This window comes from Propithecus coquereli, unplaced genomic scaffold (assembly GCF_000956105.1).
Source record: "Propithecus coquereli isolate 6110/MARCELLA unplaced genomic scaffold, Pcoq_1.0 Scaffold146, whole genome shotgun sequence".
Lineage (NCBI taxonomy): Eukaryota > Metazoa > Chordata > Mammalia > Primates > Indriidae > Propithecus > Propithecus coquereli.
The window spans coordinates 1617489-1639800 of record NW_012138969.1 but is presented as its reverse complement, the minus strand read 5'-3'; positions in this window follow the sequence as shown (position 1 = coordinate 1639800).

Sequence of the window (22312 nt, the reverse complement as noted above, 5' to 3'; positions counted from 1 at the left end):
GGGCCTTGAAACCACGCTGTTCCCCTTCATTTCATGAGCAAATAAACCATCTTATTTCATGATTCTCCCCCTTCAGAATGCTACATGAGCCTTGCCACTTCCTTTTTCTCTTACTTCCAGCACTGGATAATACATGAAAAGCGTTTGCCTACTCGAAAACATAGTACATTTACATTGGTGATGATGTTTGGAGATGAGAAAGCCAAAAACCCCTGGCAGTGGTGGGGAATGTTGACTGTGTGTTCAGTAGAGTTTATTTTTCCATATTATATGAAGAGAATGATCTCTTCTCAAAGACAGAAGTAATATTTTTCACAAATATTGTCAGAAGTAAATAGCGATCAAAAGGAGAAAATAACTTTTGTATTTTTTTAACGTGTTTGATAGCTTTGACGAGGGTTCTCTTTGTTACTTTCAGGGGGAGGGCACCCTATTAAATGCCACGCCAGCAGTCCGGGTCTGGGTTGGTCCCACGGAAATGCAGGAGCACCGTATGTGTCTCTCTTTTGTGGTCGTGAATTTGAAGGGCTTTGGTATCAGCCACACTGCCACCCTCCAAAGGTGGGTAGTTAAGATGTTCCCTGTAAATTTGTCCTTGCTGAGAAAATGAGCCTTGACTTTAAAATCTATCCACATAATTGATGTCACCATTGATGGGTTCATGGTGAGATTCCGTGTCTCCTTCTAGACATGGGGCAACAAAAGTGAAGGGTAAGAAACTCAGTCAAGTGCTGTAGAAAATGGACTCAGATATTGGCAACAAAAATCCCTTAATTCTTTCAGCCAGCAGCAGCTATTTTGGGGAACAGCTGTGGTTGTTACATAAATAGAGATGCAGCCAAAATTTTAGGCTTTTTATCCTGCTTCGAGCAGAAAAATGCAGGGAGAGTCAAGTAGCCTAGGGTTTTAGGTTCCCTCCCCTTGTATGGTTTTTGGCCAAGTGACTAAAATAGTTTTCCACAACTGTAAACGAACTGCTAAGCCCCACCTCAAACTTGTTCACTGGGGACTTTGTTCACTGTTTTAGGGATGACCTTTTCCAGCATTTCTTGTTCTTATCAAGCAAGAATGAGGCAAATGCTAAGCGTCTTCCATCTGATTCCTCTACTTGATGTCTCAGACGGTGTCTTCCCGAAAAATCACCACCCTCTTACTGAAGAGGAAACATGCTCATCCCGTTTTTCTCACAGTCACGTTTAACATTTTGACATGTTCCACATGTACATAGAACCAGGTGTTTCTTGGGAACCTGACTTTTGAGTGTTTAATAAAACCGAAAGTGTCGTTCCCCTGAACTGGTAGCTTTTCACCTGGAGCTCTGTCTCCCGTGTTTAACCCTGGACACATTTTTGATGTGCACAAGTGATTTCATCTTCAGGCACATTTGGTATATCTAGAAATAGATCCGAAAAATGGGCTGGTTGAGTGGGTTGGCATGAAATGCTTGGTTATGTTAACAACACTCAAAACTCTGTTTTCCATTTGTTGGTTTTAATCATAAAATTGTCAAGTGATTTGTGTTTGTACTTTATCTTTTTTATACCTTCTGAAAGGATCTAAAGCAAAAATATTTTGCCTTTTTTCCCCCTGTGTATCTGAACATTAAGTAGATTGCCTCAGATTCAACGGAAAAAATAATCCAATGTACATGCTAGTAGATCCTGCCGGTTATCTCTGCAGGGCTCAGGGAGGTGGAAGCAGGGAGGCAGGGAAGTGGTCTGGTGGGCAGAGGTAGGAAAATGAAGAGAAGGACACTGAGAGGATTTAGCAGAGGGGGTTAATAGGCTGGCTGCACACGGAAGCAACGGGAAGTCCAGCTGCCTGGTGGCCAGTGGGTGGGGCAAGGCAGTCAGCAAGATTTACAGCTGAGCCACTCACGCCTTACTGTGAGCTGCAGAGTTGTAAAAGTTCATCAGTGTACGCCCAGCTTTCTTTTGGTTGGCAGAGATTCAGGACCGCGGAGTACTATTCTCATAACTGAATACGTGTTTGTCGCAGGCAGAGAACCTTAAAAGAGAAAGGCTTTTACCTCGGTGATGCCTCCTAGCCCCAGGCTTGAACAGTGAGCATGGAGTGGTCTATTTAGGGACAAAGAAGGGACAAAGTCCAGACATGAGAAAACCAGGTCAGCCCTCAGAAACAGCGGCAGCCACACACACAGCAGCCTGCTGGGAGACAGGTCTCTCCCTGTCTACAGGGCCCACGATCTGAGCCTGGGCTTTGATGACTCAAATAAGAAATGACCTGACCCAGGAGTAGCCTTGGTTCTTATTCCCCTGCGCTGGCTCCATCCTCCTTCACGCTGCAAGGCAAGGACGCGCCTCTGTGTCAGGGGCTCGGCCGGTGCCAGAAGCTTCCATGCCAGCAACACGGCAGCCCGCAGGAGCCCCCTTCTCGGTCCCATCTGATGTCGTCCCACTTTAAGTTACAACTTTGTCCTCCTCCCAGCCTCATCCTTTTTTTCTCTTAGGGCTGGATTCTCCCATAAGCCTGCTAAAAACAGAGTTATACCTCCTATGAATTTTATCTCAGGTTGGCACGTTGATTATGAGTCCTGCTTAGACTCTGGGCAAGAATTGAACAGAATGTTCCATCTCTACTCATCTTTTTTAAAAAAAATGGCTGAATATGTTGGTTTTTGTAGGAAGAAACATTTTCAAACTCTTGATCCGGGAAAATACTGACTTGGAATCTTGGACTTCAGGACTCTGATATGTTCTTTAAGGAAGGCTTAAAGGAAGCAATTGGTATCTAAGGTTCTCTTCCTCTTCCTCTCACCTCCCTTAAAGAAAAGACATTAGATTGCACTCTGTAATTTTACATAAAATCTTGCCTTCCATGCGTTGCCCCCTGGAGGGCATTCTCAAGAGCTTTATTTCTTTGTACCTCTCAGAAATTGGTCTTCCTGTTAAGTCGTTTAAAACCCCAGCAAATAAATAAATAAGACATGGCGTGGGCCCGGGACAGGCACATTATAGCATCGCTGGCCCGGGACAGGCACATTATAGCATCACCAAGAGGTAGCTGGAAGCGGAAGCTTTGGCCTCTCAGTGTCCCTGTGTGGAGCTGGCTGAGACAGTGGCTTTCACATTGCAGATGAGCTCTATGAATTACCTTTTGCCAGTGAAGGGATGTGTTTTTCAGCAGTCACTTCTACGGGGATAGTGGGTGAATATACTTACCTTTGTGACAAACCTTAGGACTCGCGATCTGTGCCATGTTTCTCAGGAGACTCTTGTACCTTTTCTGGGATCTAATCTCATCTTGGGAGAAGAGGAAAAAGGAACAAACATATGTTATTGATACTCACTCTGGGCCAGATACTGTGCGAGGCATTTTATAATTGTTTTGTGTAATCCTCACGACACTCCATGAAGTAGAGTTATTGCCCGCCATGTTCTAAGTAATACATCTTAAGGACAGAATGCATCTAGCCAACATAATGCCCATGCTGAAAGAAGGAAAGATATCATTCAAGTATTTTCCAATTTTTTTTTTGTATTATGACTGCACCCTTCGCAACACTGTGAAAACAACTCTGTGGGTGTATCTGCCTTCCGGAATCTCTCTTTGGCTCATCTCCAGTTTGATTTCCTCCTGGGGAGTGTTGTCCTGGCCTTCCCCACCTCAGCTGCACACAAACCAGCAGAGGCCACTGGCTAACAGGAGGACGTCAGTGCCCAGAAGGAAAAGGCTTTGGGAACGTAGGCGCATCTCTCCTCCTGGAGCCCTTTCGACATCTGGAAAAGGAACCTGATATTTCTGCAGTTAGATGGCAGATGCAACCAGCATAGGCCTTTTTGAGTGCTGTGATTTCTTTCCTGAGTTCCCAAGTCTTGTTGTTTCATCACAGGCTGCATCTTTTTAAGGTTAAAAGCCTTAACCTTCAGAGGGATTTGGGAGAATCTATTCTCCAACCATGGAGGAAAGACAATGCCTGGACAGACCACAGGCTTGCATTGGCATCCTTCTCATGGGCTAGGTTTTGATGTCTCTTCTTGATCTTTGGACTGAAGATCTATATCTTCCAGGCTAGTTTAAGCACTGAAACTAGATGTGAATCTCTTTCAAGACCTTAACTGTTTTAGATAGCCATATGATGACTTGGATAGTCATTTATTTAAATGACTTGGTCCAAGGTCAGAAGAGCCCAAGAACTCCCCAGAGTTCCTCTCCTTGCTGCATAGGGCACATCCTCTAAAGAAAACAACTGATGTTTCCATAGAAATTGTTAAAGGTGCTGCCTAGAGGGGACCCACCCCCACCCTTACTTAGCTTGAAAAAATCAAAAGAGCTCCTTTGTGTAAAGGGGGTGCTGTGTCCAGTGTTCCTTTGAAATCTGTCCCCAAGATCCTGCTTCTTTCGAACCTGGCAGCTGTCATACTCCACCAAGATGATGTGGGAAATGGTTCTTATCTCTTGGAGACCAGAGAAATTGCTTTTATTCAGGAGATTCACCTCTAAACTGAAAGCCCCGTTCTGATATTTTCTGCCCTCTCTGCCCTGAATTCTCCCTTCTTCTCTTCCCAGAGGTTATTTTTAGCCCAAGGCTTTGAACTTGATTAAGACTTAGAGGCAGTAAAAAGAACATCATAAACTCAGCCAGAGATGCCGTAGGGTTTTGAAAATAACTCTAGAACCTTAGGGGGCCACTTGGCATCGACTCAGAGTGAGAGAATAACTCTTGGTTTCCTGGACTTTCAGTCCAGACCTTCAGGGACTGTTCTGTCTTGACAGGCAAATGAGCAAGGGTAGTTTCACAATAGATTTCAAGCCAGCTTTTCTATCCAAAGCAAGATGCAAATTCATAAAAATTACTGTGTCTTCTCCTGGAGCAGAACCAGGCAGCTGCCTTATTAGGCCTCTAAATTTGGATCCATTTTCTTAACACACACTTACACACACACACACAAAGATACATGGATAAAGAAAATATACTTTATTATTGAAATACTTCAAGAAAGAGCTGTGTTTTGCCTCTCAGTAATCTCAGATAATGTCTAGGAAAGTATTAGTATAACTACAGAAATACCAAAACAGGAAAAACTAGTGATCACTCTTGCAAAAGTTTGAATTTAACTCAAACAAGAGGATTGAGTTCTGCTGGTGGTCTCACCTTGTGCCCCCTCTGAACCAGGATGCCCTCCCTGCTACATCTGTGTGACTCGTCTGGGCCTCTAGCCTGGGTACTGTGGCTGCATCCTTTCCAGCCCCAAGCACATGGAGGACACATCCCTAAGGATGCGGGCCTGGTCCAGCTACATACAACCACAGCGTTTCTCACACGCTCTCCCACTCATCCATGTGGCCTTGACTGGGCATTCCAGCAGCTCCACTGGGATGCCCTGACACCAGTGTGTGGAATTGGGGGTCCCTTCATGTAGGTTGACCCAGGTGTAGCATTTTTAGCATTGCCTGTACCAGTCTGAGGACTCATTCTTGGAGTAGATTATCTACGGAGCTCCTGGTACAGTCCAGGCACTGAGCCGATTGTCAGCAACGCACAACTGAACCGAACCGGCTCCCACCCTCAAGGAGCCTGACGGTTCTGGGGGAGGAAGCATGGAAGTGCCCCGTAGGGAAAAGGACTGGGTGCCGTGGGAGCATCTCATGGTAGCAGCCCGCCCAACTTTGGGAATCGGGGGCTTGCCGAAAGAGGTGACATCAAAGCCCAAATTTGTCCAGGGACCAATGGAGAGCATTGCAAAGAGCCTTTCAGGCTGAGAGGACAGCATGGGACTCAGCCCAAAAGAGGGTCGGTGTGGGCCAACCAGGGCCTGCGTGCAGTAGAGAGACTGGAGCTCGGAGTTGAGGAGGGAGGCGGGAGGAGCAAGGGATGAGGACAAGACAGTGAGCTGGGCCACCCCATATGGCTCCCAGGGCTGTGCGGGGGTCCAGGGAGCATAAATAAGAGGCTTAGGTGGTGCTCTGCCCTCCGCCCCCCACCGCTTAGGCTCCCCAGAGGGGTGAGTGTTGTCGCGATCAGGGCCAGGGTTCCCCGCCTCACTGTGGAAATGCACAGCTGCTTGCTGGGATGGTTCGTCCCAGCGCGTCCTCTGTCCCCATTCCGCCTGGACTCCTCTTCCTCTCACCAAAAGCTATTTGAATTCAAGGGCTTTAACCTGGGCTGGATCTGATTTGGAGACATAAAGGGGATAGCTCTGGGTCATCCCGACCTGTCTTTAGAGCCACCAAGGGTAAAAATACCTCCTGGGACGAGGCTGGCCTAGACCCAGGGGTGAGAATGCACCCTAAAATAAATGTACGGGAAGCAGCAGAGAGCTTCCCTGTTTTGTGTGTGATCCTGACCAAAGGCAGCTGTTCTTGGACAGCTTTCCCCTGGATCAGGTCACATACACCTGGTGGCCACGCTTCTGCTGAGTCTCAAGTGTACATCTGAGTCCTGCCAAAGAAAGGGGATATTAAAAAAAAAAACAACGCAGACGCACTGTGCGCAAATGGAAAATGCCCACAAGCCTAGACAGCTGCTGAGGGAGGACCTGGTAGGGGCCTGGAGGCTACCAGAGCTGGGAGCTCTGCAGGTGTGAGTCAGGGAAGGCACAGAGACCAGCAGCATCCCACAGCGGAGACAATCCGCAGTGCCTTTTAGGTTTTCCAGAGAACCGATTCAGAGTTCGGAGCATTGGGTTTTTTCTTTCTCCCCACTCACACCCCCAGAAAAATAATTAGAAAAATTTTAGGAGAAAGAAAAAGCATTAGATGCATCAAAATACCAGCTGTAAACCAACATGGTTTCCAGAAGCTCAAGTAAAAGCTCACACAGAAGACAATTCCCCTGAGGGGTTGGGGGAATTGGGGGCTGAAGGCAGTTTTCCTAGCTGAGTGGCTCGGTCCCTCTGCTTGGGGATCCCAGGTGGCCCTTGCCGCTCCCTGGGGCTGACTTCCTTTGCAAGACCCTCACGCCTGCCCTGCTAGGTGCAGCCTGGCGTACTCAACAGCAACGCCAGCCTTCTGGACCCTTGGAAAGATCTTAGCTCAGACGCCCACTCTTTCCCCAGATAGTCCTCTGGCTCTTGACTGAGGAATTTCTTTAATTCTGTGCCTAGTGGCTCCCACTTGAATATTCCACAGGCCTAGGTGTTTAGATCAGCATTTGGCCAGTGGCGATCCCGATGCTGGAAACCGACAGAACCTTTGGCCTCTAACTCACTCACTTTAAAATCAGAGCCCTGAAAGGTCCCTGGGGGCTGTGTGGTCACGGACAATAGGCCAAGTTTGCCTTAGGGCGCCCTCTCCCTATTTTCTGCCCTGGCCCACTTCCCACTCATCTCCACCTCGTTGCCAGGAAGGGATCAAAATGCCTCCGTGCCAGTCGCCAATGTCTGCATATTTGTTCTTCCCAAGGGTATTTGCATTTGATTTAGGAACATGGCCTTATATTCAAGGAAAACCTAGTGGCAGCATTACAAGGCATAGCAGGTGTGGGAGGTATCCTGGGGCATTGCTCTTCTGAACACCTGCGAAGGCTTCCTCAGGTGAGCGTGGCAGCCCAGAAGGGTGGCCTCCCTAACCACGCTGCCTGCGCATGAATTCTGTAAAGCAGTGGGCACCCACCCATCTGCCTCAGTCCCACATGCCTATCAGCAAAACTTTGGTGAGATGCACCCCCTCTGTGTGTTCATTCATTTGTTTAAATCATATATTCCTTTGCTTTTGTACTAACATGTTAGGCACATTATAAAAAGTACACAGCATAGAAATATTAAATGAATGAGATGCAAAATATTATAAACAGAGGTTCTGGCATTTTCTCTCAGAGCCCCAGAGGGGGACCGTGGGTACCTCCTGGTAAGTGCACACCCCACTTTGAACACCACTGCTTTAGTGCAAATCGGCACACCTTAACGGCATCCCAAACCACTGTGCGGCACTCAGCCTGCGGAAAGGCAGAATCCCCAGGAGCTTCTAATCTGGGAGTTGAGGCAAAAAAACTCACCAATAACATAGATTTAAATAATTCGAAACCCTGATAGGAGAGCTGTCCCTAGACAGTAGTGGCTACAGGTGCTAAGAAAAGGTCAGTACACTGTACAGAGCCGTGGGGTTGTTCATCCTCCCTCTCTGGGTCTCCAGAAAAAGACACTGGCAATATCCCAGCTCTCTCCTGATTGGAATTCTTTGAACCCTCAAAGTGCTTTGGCAGTACTGCTCCCCACGGCACCGTGGGCCCGTGTCGCTTGAATATTATTTTTGATTTGACCACCAAGATGTTAATGATGATTCTGTTCCATTTTGAAAAGGATCTGAGAAAGTGTACAGGTCTAATTATATATACATATTTATACATGTGTATTTTTGTTTATTGTTACATTTTGACATTGGACTTTCTATTAAATGATTTTTAACAGTTGGCCTGGCTTTGTTCTTCTTTTGTCTTTTTTCTTCCCTGTATCCCAGGGAGGGGGCCGTTAGAAATGTCTGCAGAAGACCCTGCTGATGTCCTTGTCCCTCCTCTCTTCTCCCTTTCTTCCCCATTCCCTGTGCATAAGGGCTCCTCCTTTCCATTCTTATATGTTCTTCTGTTTTTAAAAGATATGTGCTACATCAGGATCCTATTTGGAAGGTCGCCAACCTTGTTTTCATCTCCTCCAACTTTCAGGGACAGCCCATGCTTTCCCATCAGCTGCAGCAAATGGTACAAAAGTTGCAAGAATGGGCAGTGGTGCAAAATGATGCCATGAACCTTTTCTCTTACACACACACAGACGTGCACATCTGCACGCACACACAGTCCTGTCTGTGAGGACTTGAACTGGTTACTTAACCTTTCTGAGCCTGAGCCAGCTAAAGGCAAAAGTTTTCTCATGGGTTTGATTTGAGGGGATCCCATAGTAAGTGCTAAATAAACAGCCGCCTATTTCACAAAGACTGTTTTTTGTTGTTGTTTATTCACTCTACTCATACAGCTGGTGTCTGTTAATTGCACAGCGAATGCTGGGCACTGGGGTCACCACCCAGGAAGTGAGGGATGTGAGGATTGAAGGAATTCCCCACTCCAAAGTCAGCAGCCAGACGGGGCAGGATGAGGAAAGAGGCCTGGACCTCATAGTCTCTCGCATGCCCCGCTCTGAACTCTCTGACCCAATGGCACGTTTTGCAGGCTGAAAACAGTTGGTTCTGCTCTGGCCTTCCAGAATTCACTGGACAGAAACACACACATTCCCGGCACACTTCGTCAAAGCAGGAAGCCACAAACACTTTCCCCTTGCTCTGTGTGTGCTGTCCAGCCTGTTCACCCCGGCGAGCGCCGGTCTGATCGTCCAGCCAGCCTTCCGCCCTCCACCCTTGCTCCTGGGAGCAGGCTGTCCTCGTGATTTCCTAATGGCATGGCGAGAGGGAGGGAGGGAGGGTTCCGCCAGGCATAGGGGAAGGAGTTGATAACTATTCCCAGGCTTTTCCCTCCAAGCCATAAAGCTGGAAGTTTGGATTTGCTGCTGAGTTTTACAAGCTGTCAAACAAGGCAAAAGTAAACCTTGGACCCAAGCTTGTTCTTTCGGAAACAACAAACCTATTCCTCCCAGCGGAGGCTCACTCAAAGGCCAGCCAAGCTTAAAATAAAAGGCTAACAGCACCCACCTCCCCCGCGTATCTCATGCATGCATGCACACACACGCGTGCACACGCTGGGCTCCTGAACCCCTGGTTGACTTGGGGGCTTCCTTTAACCTCGTGCCAAGGAGGAGCGGAGCTCAAAGGACCACTCGCTGCTCTCGGGGCTCACTCGCCCAGCTCTTGTTGGCCGCGTCAGCTCCCACCTTACTGGTAATAGCCGGACAGCAGCCTGGCCAGTTGCCTGGAGTTCTCTTGCTTGGAAGCAGGTGGCGGGAAGTGGGATGTGACGGATGGAGGGAGGAGGAAGCCCAGGGCCACAGAGCCCGGACACACGGTGGGTGGAGAGAGTGAGGGCGCAGATCACGCAGAAGCCCAGGCGTGAGTGGTGTAGGAGCATGGACTGGTGCTGGGATAGCTCTTTGGGGCTGGGGGCTTCTGCTTCTCGAGGGTCTCCAAGCCACCGTCACCCCTGCCTGTCACTGCCCCAAATGCAGTGCTCTGGTGGAAGAGATAAAGCTTTCACTTCCTCAACCCACATCATGGTACTAATCCCACCGCCCACTTGCCAGCAGAACTCTGCTTCCATCCTCTGGCCTGCTCTCTGCCTGGTCCCCGCCAGACACTGCCACCTTCGTTTGCCCACACTGGCTCCAGCTGCCCCTCCCCAGGAAAGCCCTCCCCTCTCCACCTGCACGGTGCACTGAGCTTCCTTCGAGGTCCAGTTAAATTGACCGCACACACGAGGCCTCCTCACCCCACGCCCAACCCAGGCCACTGTCTCCTGCCAAAGAACATTCCCTCCAGGGGGGGCCAGGTGTGGGTGCAAGCTTGGGTAGGAGTCCCTGACCAGGCTTGAGCCAGGGAGGATTCTGGAGTAAGACTAGGTCTCCAAGTGCAAGGCGGGGCCTAGAGACCAGGCCGGGTTCACGCACTCACTGACTCCGCCAAGCTGCCGTGCTGACGAGGGGTGATCCCACGGCAGGGCCCCGTCCAGGTGGGCAGCAGGCCCGAGAGCTGATCCTATAACGGACAGAGTGGAATACTTGTGTGGAGGGACACGGTACCAGAATGTACATTACGAATAATGCTGTGGCGTTATTTCTAATAGGAAAAATGGGATACGATCTTAATACTCATCCAAAAAAAGAATGGATAAATAAACTACTGAGGTCCACATTGTGTCAACGTGATGAAACCACAAACAACAATGCAGCAAACGACAGCGAATGAAAACTATGCAAAGGATACAGTATGCCACCACTTACATGAAGTTTGAAAGCTTGCGAAACCATAGCACATGCATGCGTGTGGACACTCCGTGTTTAGTAAAGGTATAAAAACATGCAGGGGAAGAGGAACACCAATTTCAGGAGAGCAGGGCAAGGGACGGAAGAACATGGGTGAGGGTTAACAACGTTCTAGTCTTTTAAAAGATCAGCTGAAGCAAATATGGAGAAATAGAGTGGTTGCATATTTGGACGATATTCTCTCCGCTCTCCTGTGTGCTTGTAATATTTTAGCATTTCTAAAGGAACGAAGAGTGGTCCAGGAGCAATTTCATGTCGGTGTCTAAGTGCAGCTGGTTTTGGTTCGGGTGCTGCGGTTGGCCACGGGGAGAACGGTAACGGTACGCCAGGGCGCGGACATCACCCCTCTCAGAGCTCTCGTGGCTTTTCAAATCCGTGCTTCGTCTCGTGTTTCTGTGTCCTTGTCTCCAGTTTTCCCATATACATAACAGATCCCCTGGAGTCCCAGACTGTGCCTTCTTTTGCAGTCCCGCAGCTCCAGTGAGCTGGGCGTGGAAATGGACCTCAAAAATGCTCTGGGATCAGATTCACGCATCTTTGCCCTGGATGAGGCTCTATCCAATCTTCTTGGGTGTGTTGAAATTGGGCATAAAATACCTTGTCCATGTGCCTCTCCCCCGGGGCTGCAAGACCCACCCGGACCCACATGCACGGCCCCTCAGACTTGCCCACAACTACTTTTTACAACGTCTCAAAGTCCTCAGGGCAGAACAGTCCCCAGAACCTTGGCCACTGTGGACTGAGCAGCTGGCAGGACCTGGCACAGTGGGTCCCACCTGCAAAAGCATAAGGAGAATCACCTAGGAAGATATATTTACATAATATATATGTGCATACACACACACACACACACACACACACACACACACGTATGCTGACTCTCACATCTGACCCTTCGAGACATCTGATTTGTAACTTCCAAACTGAGTGATTCTGCCAGGTACCAGGTTTGGGAAGCAGGGCCCGCAGTCCAGAAAGCACTGGCAGGTACGGGGTGGGCGTGCAGAGAAGGTGAGAGCACCCTGCTGTCGGGGGAGGGATTCCGTAAGACTTGGTGAGTTTCTCCGTGCAGTTCCAGACACGCCAGGGGAGAGATGCCAGCCAGCAGCTCTCCTTCCAGAACTTGGTTCTCCAGGAGTGTCGCAGCTCAAACAAACAGAATTAACTGTGGCTAAATGCCAGGAGTGGGTGAGGGGATTGAGAGTTTGCTCCCCGACCACCAAACAAATAAATAAATAAATAGAAGGTGCCCCCTGGGCAAAGCTGTCAGTTCATCGGTGGTCTCCCCGGGGGTCTCCGCTGGGACTGCTCCCCTAGGGAGCAGAATGGCCTGGGGAGCTTCTCAGAGTACCAGAGCCCAGACCTCAGGGCAGTTAAGTCCGAACCTCTGGGGCTGGGGCTGAGCGCTGGCAGCTTTCAACATCACCTCGGGTGACTGCAAAGCGAGGGGAGGGTTCAAGAACCACTGGTCCACCCCGCATGCCACTGAGCTGGGCACTAGCAAACAAAGGTGAACAGACCAAACCCTGTCCCCGAGGAGTTTCCGAATGGTAGGATGCAGGTCTGTGAACACACACTCCACGGAGCTGAGAGAGCCCAGAAAGGAAACTCAACCCTTCCTGGGAAGAATCCTTCAGGGAAAAGTGGTGAGAATGAGTGGGGGAGAATGAGTGGGCCCTGGGCAGGGACCCCTCCTCCCCCGGGACCCCCTCCCCTGAGTGTCCCTCATGTTGATGTGGGACAAGAGCGTGAATCAACCCCTGGATGACCAAGAGCTGGGGCTAGGGAAAGGTCTCGAGGGTTCGACTGGCTTCCAGACGTGCTTTTGCTCAAGCCATTCCAAAGAGAGAGAATTTCACGAAGCCACCCTGACAGGAAACTGGCTTCCTCCTCGGCAACTCCTTTTCTGGGCAGGGGTTTATGCTTCTTAGCCAACACCAGGCAGCAGCTCCCTAGCCGGCTGCTCCCAGCGCTCGGAACAGCCCTGGCTGCAGGAGGCACATGGGGCGGGAATTCGGCATTGGGGAATGAGCCCCTTCCCCAGAAGAAGGCCAGTCCCGCCCCAGGGAAGCCTTTGGGAGGAGAGGGATCCCTGGTTTCAAGGGACTGAGGGCAGCGCTGCTCATCCTCTCTGCAGGGCTCCCTCCGCTGAACCCACAGAAAAGCAGGACTCGGCACCCACTGCCTTTGGGAAGGGAGCGGGCTTGTCAGGATTATTGTAACTGGGCCTGCAGTGCTTGACTCCCCGGTGAAGGAGGGTCATCCTGGTCACTTTGGGAACCGGCAACTGGTGTGTTACCCAAGGCGTGCACGGTGCCCAGGCTCACGGCTGGAATTTCCAGCACTGGATCCAACTGTCAGCAGAGTTCTGATCATTGGTATGCTGGGCACTTGGTCATTGACCCGACGCTGTGTCCTCGTGATTCGCTGTCCTATCAGGGCCGAGAGCTGAATACAGGGAACCCAGGGAAGGTCCAGTAAAGAGCAGCCGTAAAGAACGATCTGCCACCCTCCTTCTCCCCAGGGGCAGCTGGGGGTGACGATGCTGGCAGGGCTGCCGGCCGATTTCCCCAGAGTACTTTTGTGTCAGCTGAAGACTCCCCTGGACGTTTCCTGTCAGTCCCAGTCCCAGCCTGGGGCCCACGGGGATGCAAGTCTCCCATGATCAGACTGGAATACAAATGGGGCTTCAGATTCAAAGAGCGGGTTCGCTGGCACGTGATGGAAGGAACACATGAAGGAGAAACCCCTTCCCAAAGCTCCGTCGTTCTACCAGTGAAAATTCAAGTCACTAACAAGGCTCCGTCTGTTTTAGTTCCAACCCCGACTCCCAGTCTTTGCCCAAAAAAGTAAAAAGGGAAGCTTTAAATTAAGTCACCCCCAAATCCTCTTTTATCCTTGCGATTATGTCTGGTATTTGTGTCTCTGCCAATACAGTGGGACTCTGATGCCCCCTGTCCCCTCTGTCTCCTGCTACAGGCTACAGAGGGGCCCCAAACACCTCTCTCCTCCCCTCCCCACCCCCAACACACAGCTAGAAGGAGAAAGCTTGAGAAGCCTCCAAAATATAAACACTTAAGCAGAGTCATCAGCATGAGTAGGAAGACCCCGGAGCAAACTAAAGCCTCTTCACACATTGAAACACGGTCACGGCCAGCCCTGAATTCCCACCCTCGTGTTCCAGGTGAGATGGGCTTTTTAGCAGAAGCCAAGTCCACCAAACTCTGGCAAAGTCCACTTCATACAGGGGAACAGTGGCATCAAAGTCATCGCTGAGTCCTCAAATGATCTATCCTCTTAACAATCGCTGCCACTTACTGAGCAGTGTCTTAAGTGTTCTCTCTTGGAACTCTCTTGATAACCCCTTATAAATCGGTGCCGATCACTTATTTTCAGTTGGGGAAATTGGGCTTCAGAGAGATTGAGTAACTTGCCCAAGGCCACACAGCAGTAAGTGGTAGAGGCGTGATGCGAACTCACGTCCATCTGCCCTAGAGGCCTGGTTCATAATTCCCCAGCTGCAGTGCCACTCGCATGTGTGCCGAGGGTCATCGTGCCGTCGTCATCACACTTTGGTCACACTCTTTGTCAGGGCCACCACTGAGCCACCTTCCCCACCTTCCTTCCAGTATGTCCTGACCCTCCCTTCCTTTGACGGAAACAGCTGTCCTAAATTTGTCCCTCCTGGACTGAATCCCATTAACAACCACTCATGAGTGGACACACCCCGCTGAGGGGCATGTGAACGGATCCAGCCGGTCCCTGCAGCCTGGGCAGCCTGGGCCCCAGGCCATCCCTCCCTCCCAGCAGCTACCACTTGGAGATTCCTTGATTTCCTTCTTTCCACCCTTTCTTTCTTCCTCACTGCCTTCCCAAGCTTTCTACTCACTTCTCGAGCTCTCCTGCTCACCAGCTGAGCGCTGTGAAGACAGTCTGCACTGGTCATCCCAAGGACCCTCCTGAGTTCTGCCCACCTCTCCCCAGACCACTCCTGAGAGACCTGTTCCCGTGACAGTCACTGCAGCCTCCAGGCCTGTCAGCCCAGGGCCTCCCACAACTCCCAGCAGACTCCTGCCTTTTGTCAAAGGACCTTTGTTTGTTTGCCAAGCACTGGTTCCTGTGTTGTCACTGAGTTTATTTACGTTTGCTACATGTCGTATTGGACTAAAGGACAGTGAAGGCTGCATCCCACTACCCGCAGAGCCGCGCTGCCCTGCACCTTGGGCGAGCTCAATTCATCCTGCCAACTGGCCGAGACGGGCGGCCACCGGGAGCTCTCCCCACACCTCCCGGGCTGGTCTCGTTTCCTGGAGCAGAGGGAAGGAGGGGGCAGGCACTGGTTGGGAGGGTGACTTTATCAGATTAATTTTGCCTGGTACAAATCCTGCCTCCCAGCATCTGTGAGCAAGATGACCCGGCCTCTTGTGTACCCAGTGGTTTCCAGGCTGGTGGGTGGTTGTTTTTCCTTCAAGCCCTTGGCCAGCCCTTCCTCTCACCCGAGGGCTGTGGTTTGGGGAATGTTTTCACTTGAAACATTCAGGCCCGTGGTGGTATTTGGAGTTGTGAGACCCTTTTGTGCTAAAAGGGAAAGATGACTGGTCTATTTAGAACCTGCTAACAATCCGCAGCGTAAAGAACAGACAACAATTCTGCTGCTGAAACGCCAGCTTTCTGAGAGCAGCCCCGGGGGAACCGGCTGTGTGGCAATCTCGGCCCCTGCTCTGCGTGCTCCATCTGGAAGACCCCACACTAGTGGGGGCAATGCTTCCAGAATATTGTGCCTCTGCCCTCAACCTCTTCCCAGAATGCTCTGCTCCTGGGGCCTGTGGTGCTCTTGTGCTGTGAGTGAGACCACTTTTCCTAAACCAGATGAACTTTGCTCTGGACAAACGAGAGCGAGTGGCTGTTTGGGAATGCCTCAAGCAGCTTCTCGGGGGTCTGGCTTGGTAGGCCGTACCTCCCCATCACAGATGTAGACAGAGGTTACCCCAGGGAGAAATCTGGCTTTCCTCTTGGGACAAAATGGTGGTCCCTGGAGCCATGGATACATTCCAGGTATTTTCATCTCCAAAGAATGAGACTTCAGTTCATTGCAGCCTAGGATCAGGAAAGAAGGTGTGAATCACAGGTTTCTATACATTCAACCTAATTAAAAACTGACCAGTTTACTAAAATACCGAAAGCTTGTTTCAAAGATTATCCACAACTATAGGAATGGTGTTCATCTAATTTATCAGAATGGTTTTTTTAAGGTAACAAAAATCCTAATTAAAATCCTGATCTGCTTTTGTATAAAAATTGGCAAACTGATTTTAAAATTTCTGCAGAAAGGATCTAGAATAACAAAAACAATGTTGAGAAGGAAGAACGAATTTGGAAGACTAGCACTACCTGACATGAAGACTTACTATAAAGCTACAGCAATCAGGAAAATGTGATATTAGAGTATAGGAGGATTAATGGAACAGAATAAGAATCTAGAAATAGTCCCCCACATATGTGGTCAATTGATTTTAAACAAAGGTGTCAGGGTAATTCAATGGGGGAAAGGATGGCCTTTTTAATAAATTGTGCTGGTGAAATTGGACATTCATATGCATAAAATGAACCTTGACTCTTACCTCAAACCACATACAAAATTAACTTGAGATGGATCATAGTACTAAATGTAAAAACTAAAATATAAAACTTCTAGAAGAAAAATAGAAGATAAAGCCTTTGTGAACTTAGATTAAGTAAAGATTTTTAGATAGAACACAAAAATCATGAATCATAAAAGTAAAAATGGGAAAATTTGACTTCATCAAAATTTAAGACTTCTCTTCAAAAGAAAATGTTAAGAAAAATGAAAAGTCAAAGCACAGACAGTAATAAATATGTGCAAAGCATATATCTATTACAGATGTACATATGTACGTAGTTGGTTAGTACACTCAACATCATTAGCCATCAGCAAAACACAAGCTAAAACCACAATGAAATATACACTCACTAAAATGGCTAAAACTGAAAAAGACTAAAAATACCAAGTGGAGCAACTGGAACTTTCATATTTTGCAAATGGTTTAACAAATTATGGTATATCCACAGAATGTAAAGCTACTTGGTAACAAAATGATAAAAGGGACAACCACTCATAGGTGCCGCAACACGGACGAGTCTCACAAGTATTATGCGAAGTGCAAGAAGTGGATGACAAATGACCACGCACCACCCGATTCCATGTATACGACATCATGGAAAAGTCAGAACTCTAAGGACAGAAAACAGATCAGTGGTTGCAAAAGGCTTAGGGTGGGGAGGAAATTGAAAAAGGAGGACATGAGGGCACACACTTTTTGGAATGATAGAAATGTTCCCTATTTCGATTGTGGTGGTGGTTTCATGATGATATACGTTTGTTAACACTCCTTGAGCAAATTGAGCACTTTAAAAGGGTGAATTTTGTGGTATGTAATTATTCCTCAATAAATCTAACTTTAAAAAAAGAATCTCCAAACAAGCTTAGATAATAGAAATTCATTAATTTGGATCCCCAATATTCATATTTAATGACAATTTATACTCAGAGAGGCCAATTTTACATTTACTGTGTCTGAAAATGGTTATTTTGCACTTTCGTTATCCCACTAGGAGGAAGGAGGAGGGAAATTCAAATGACTGTGTACCAGGCAGGCAGGAATCATACTAGACATTTTGCACACGATTTTATTTGGTCTTTGTTGTAGGTCAAGTTGCGGCCTCCCAAAATGCATATGTTGAACCCCTAACCCCTAACCTTAAAATACGACCGTAGCTGGAGAGCAGGGCCTTTCAAATCATAAAACGAGGTTGTTAGGATGGGCCTGATTGAGTCTGCCTGGTGTGGGTAAAAGGAGAGATTGGGCCACACAAAGAGACACCAGGGGTGCTCTGGGGAAAGACCCCATGAGGACACGGTGAGAGGACGGCCAAACTGCAAGCCAAGGAGAAGGGCCTCGGAGGAAACCAATCCTGTCAACACCTTCAGTTTGGACTTCTATCTTCCAAAAGTGTAAGAAAATAAATTTCTGTTGTTTAAGCCACTCAATCTGTGGTGTTTTGTTGTGGCAGCCCTACAAACTATTAGCAATGTAGCCCTTCCAGCACTCTGATAGGCAGGAGAAAAAGCCCAGAGCTCTGACAGTGTCAGCAGCTTGCCCAAACCCCAGTGGCTGGAGGGCGTGGGGGAGGCGGGCAACCTAGGGTGGAACACAGGCCTGTCTGACACCCAGAACTCCCACCTCTACCTCCCTTCCTGCCCCTTCCCACACCCTCCACCCCCGAGATTCCAGTCTCAGGGAATCAGAAGTGGCTCATTCTCATCCTCGAACAACCTACACCGCTCTTAGTAAATGTTGAATTGATTTGAATAATTAGAGTAATAAGATTTCAGGATGCAAGACAGACCTACTTGAAATGTCCAGCTATTTTTCAGGACAAGGAAATATCGTTGATTTTTATAAACAGAAAATGTGATTATAAGAACTGATAACTTACCCACCCACCACGCCCTGAGTTCCGTGAGTGCTGGGCCCAGTGACAGGCACCGAGGATGACAAGGGAGGGCTCCCGGTCCTGATGTCAGGCAGGTCTTACAGGACCTGTGCAATGAATGCTTTGTTAGTCTGCTGTTCACCCATTGCACAAATATTTATTGAGCACCTACAAAAAAGCCAAAAGTAAAATCTATAACTTTTTGTCTCTAAGACGGACTTATCACCAGATTCTAGATCATGCTGAGCTCTGGCCTATTAGAACAAATCATTAAGGGGCTTTTGTTGTTCATTTATTTTGTTTTTTAAATTAGATTTGAATTTCTTTTTCCATTCCATTCACCAAAGCCAGGCGAAGAAAGCAATCAGGAGCTGAGGGTCTTGCAGTTCAGAAGTGAGAAGGCCCCTCTGTAGTCTGGGCATTTCCAAGAAGGCGGAAATGGACCTCCTGCTCATAGTGAATTCCTGGTAAATGTTTTTTAGACTTAACTAAGTTTTAGATGATTCAATTGCTCAGGGTGGGAAGCAGCCGCTCTCAGGAAAGTGACTAAACGTACTTTTTAAATTCAGTCTCAGAAAGAGCCTGGTGAGTTGGGCTACCCTGAGAGAGGTCACCTGCTCAGCCAAGGTAAGGACGGAGTGGCCCTGGCCATGAGGGGAGGAAAAAAGCTGAAAATGGAGCTTGAGGGAAGATAGAGTGGGGAACCACTGACTGAAACCAGAAAATGAAGAGGTGAAGGCAATTTTGTGGAGAATCAAGTAGGGCTTTTGCGTGGGAGGGGCCAGAAGGTTGTCTGCACAGAGGCGTCCTTCGTTTGGGCAGGTGTGGGCAGGTGTGGGCAGGGGCGGTCGGGCTGCAGGTGGAGAAGGTCAGCTTGAGAACTCGGCCTGGCTCAAGCCCCAGGCTCAGCCGGGTGAGGCCCTGCGCACTGAGAGCTCATTACGTGTCCTGCCCGGCCACGCCCAGCTGCAGTTACCTGGGGTCCTTGTGTCATCCTCTCCTAGAGCTGTGAGCAACTCAAGGCTGCAGCCGTGCCTGGGCGTCTCTCTCCTCAGCACCTATCCCAGTCCCTGGAGCATACAGGTGTTCAGTTTGTCTTGGTAAGGAGGGAGAAAGAGAAAAGGGAAGGAAGGCCAGATAGTAGTCCTAAAAAATATCTCCATAGGGCAGAGTGGCAGTCATGTTTCCCATGTCCTGCCTGAGGGGGCTCAACTTGCTGCTGAGTCAGGAGAAATTGGGACTGACTCCTGGCTTGGCCGTCACCTAGCTGTTTGACCTCGGGCTGGCTGCCTGACCTCTCTGGGACTCAGTTTTCTCATCTAACTAAAATGAACTCCACAGTCCCTTCAGCTCTGATTCCAAGAGCACCGTACGTGCCCAGCCATGAGAGCCTTGGTCCCATCTCAGCACCTGGGGACTCCCCTCCCAGGGCCTCCAGCATTTGCCTTGCCCTGAGCCCACCTGCCTGGTTCCCTGACCTTCCTCACCCTAATTGGAAGAGTCCACAGCAGCCTCATTAAGTGGCACCAACTGTCACAGCCTTGCCCATGGATCCCACCGAACAACTTTCAATGGAAATTACACTTACTTGGCTTCTCTTCAAAGTTTAACCAGCTGTTCTCTGGGGCCGGGCTGACTTCCTCACAAATAGCTGAAGTCCAGATGCCCATGTCTTTGGATCTTCTTTATTGTCTCCTTTAAAATCTCATTAAATTCCTCTTTCCACCCACTGCTGAAGAGGTGTCCACCGGGCCTTGGGGAAGCACAGTCCCTCCTCCCTGCCAAACTGGCAGCATCCTCCATGAATAATGAAACACTGCTGGGCTCAGACCGAGCAGCGTGTCCTTGGGCCTGTGCCACATGTGGAGACAGGAGACAAAGGACACAGTCTCTCCTCACTTTCCTCGCAGTCTAGTAGGAAGTGCAGGTAAGAATTAGCTATTGGGGAGGATCAAGATAGCTGCAGGAGTACACATCTCACTCCTAAATGAATTCTACTTTTCATCTCCCAATGGAATAAGCTCCATGAGGGCAAGGACCTTGTCTTGCTCACTCTCCACTGGATTTGTCCACATAATGCTGTAACTGGCCCATAGCAGGCATTTAAGAAGTATCTGTTGAATGAGTAAATGAAAGTCATCTTCCTTGCCATCTCCCAGCTCCTAGCACAGCACTTGGCTCAATGAGTACTTGCTAAAAAAAAAAATCAGGGCAGGGCAAAGCTTTGAAGGTTGAATAGGAGTTAACCAGACAAGGAACATAAAAGGAAAAGGGCAGGAGATGCCAAGAGCAGAGAGGATGACATTTGCAAAAGCAGGTAAAAGTGGGGAGCTTTAGGAGAACAATGACTTGTTGGAAGTGGCCCAATATTTTCATCTGAAATGAGAGTTTAACTGAAGTTTTGTAAGAAAGTATCAAAAGACCATCTACCTCTTCTCACTTCTTTCCCTTCTACCACCAATTATCTGCTTTAGATCATTAATAAAGTCACAAGGCCTTCATATTTCTACTATATTAATAGTAACTTTTTTGTTTGCAGAAACTTCAAATTAGCTCAAGCAAAAGAACCAGCAGATGTAGGAGCTACTTCTTTCTGTTTGTCTATGTTTCTACATATGTAAGTCTGTATGTATCTATGTAATTATATCTATCTTTCACTTCTCTCTCTCTAATCTTGAGTTTTCTTCCTTCTAGAGTATCCTCATTCTCTCCTTACTTCAAACAGCTGCCTCTTTGCAGCCAGGGAAATAGGCCTGCATGGCCCTGAGCAGCTTTGGAAGCATCCATATAAAAATCCCAGAAAAGGACTTTGATTGGTCTGGGGTGGGCATGTGATCCCAGCAGAACCAATCAAAGTCCATCTGCCCTTGCACCCCCTACAGTCCTGGCCAGAATCAGGACAGGTGCAGAAAAGAGGGCACAAAGAAGGAAATGACATACTCATGGTCAACAGCTAGTTGGTAAAATTCAAACTCAAAATCCAAGTCTTCTGATTTCCGATCTAGTTCCCCTTCAATACCATCATCCTCTGTCTTCCCTACACCTCCAGCCACATCCAAAGCCTTCTTCTCCCAGACACCAAACCAAGCCCCAACCCTTCCTCACCCCCAGCTCCCAAAGCCTGTTGGTAACCTTGTGACCCTGGCCACCAGCCGTGCTGAGCTTGTCAATCTCGCCTCCCACAAGGACCTTGAATTGGCACTATGACTTCCAGGCATCCATGCTGTTTGCAGAGAAAGTCCTTGCCTTAACCCAGACTAATAATCTAAATGTCTGACTCCCTGATCCTCTAACACACTAAGCCTGTGTTCTGTGTTCAGCTGTGGAGGCTGCCTCCCCTCATGTGCCTTGGTTTTATCTGAGGCCCACCATGTGCAGCTCTACTTATCTGCACGCAAGAGAAGACCTGTGTCTGTCTGTCACACCTGCAAGGATGTTACAGCAGATGTTGGTGCTGCCTACTAGCCCCCAGAGCTGAGGAGGTCTCCACAGTCTGGCTGATATGACTGGCAAGGGCCACATCTGGGTCGATCCTGGGCCCCAGGAGCACCACATGCTTAGTACTCCCTAGATCACTGGCTAGGGTAAGGGGTGACCCAACTTCTCCCCGAGTTCTTTCCCCACCGTCGCCCAGAGGAAACCTCTTTCTCAGAGATCACAGCTCTCTTTGATGGGCTCAAGAGGCCAAGGTCTGTCATAGCAACCAAACTCTTTCTAGCTTGAGAAGAGCCTCGATCCTCTTCCCAATCATTTTCCCTGAAAGTCTAGTACAAACAATAGCCAGCCAGTCATTACTGCATGTATCCTTCTGCTCATAAAAATATTTATCATACTCTCACTACATTCTTGGCAAATTAATGAAGCTGACATGCTTTTCTAGAACACTCATTTTCCCTGTGTCTCCAGGTCCATGATAA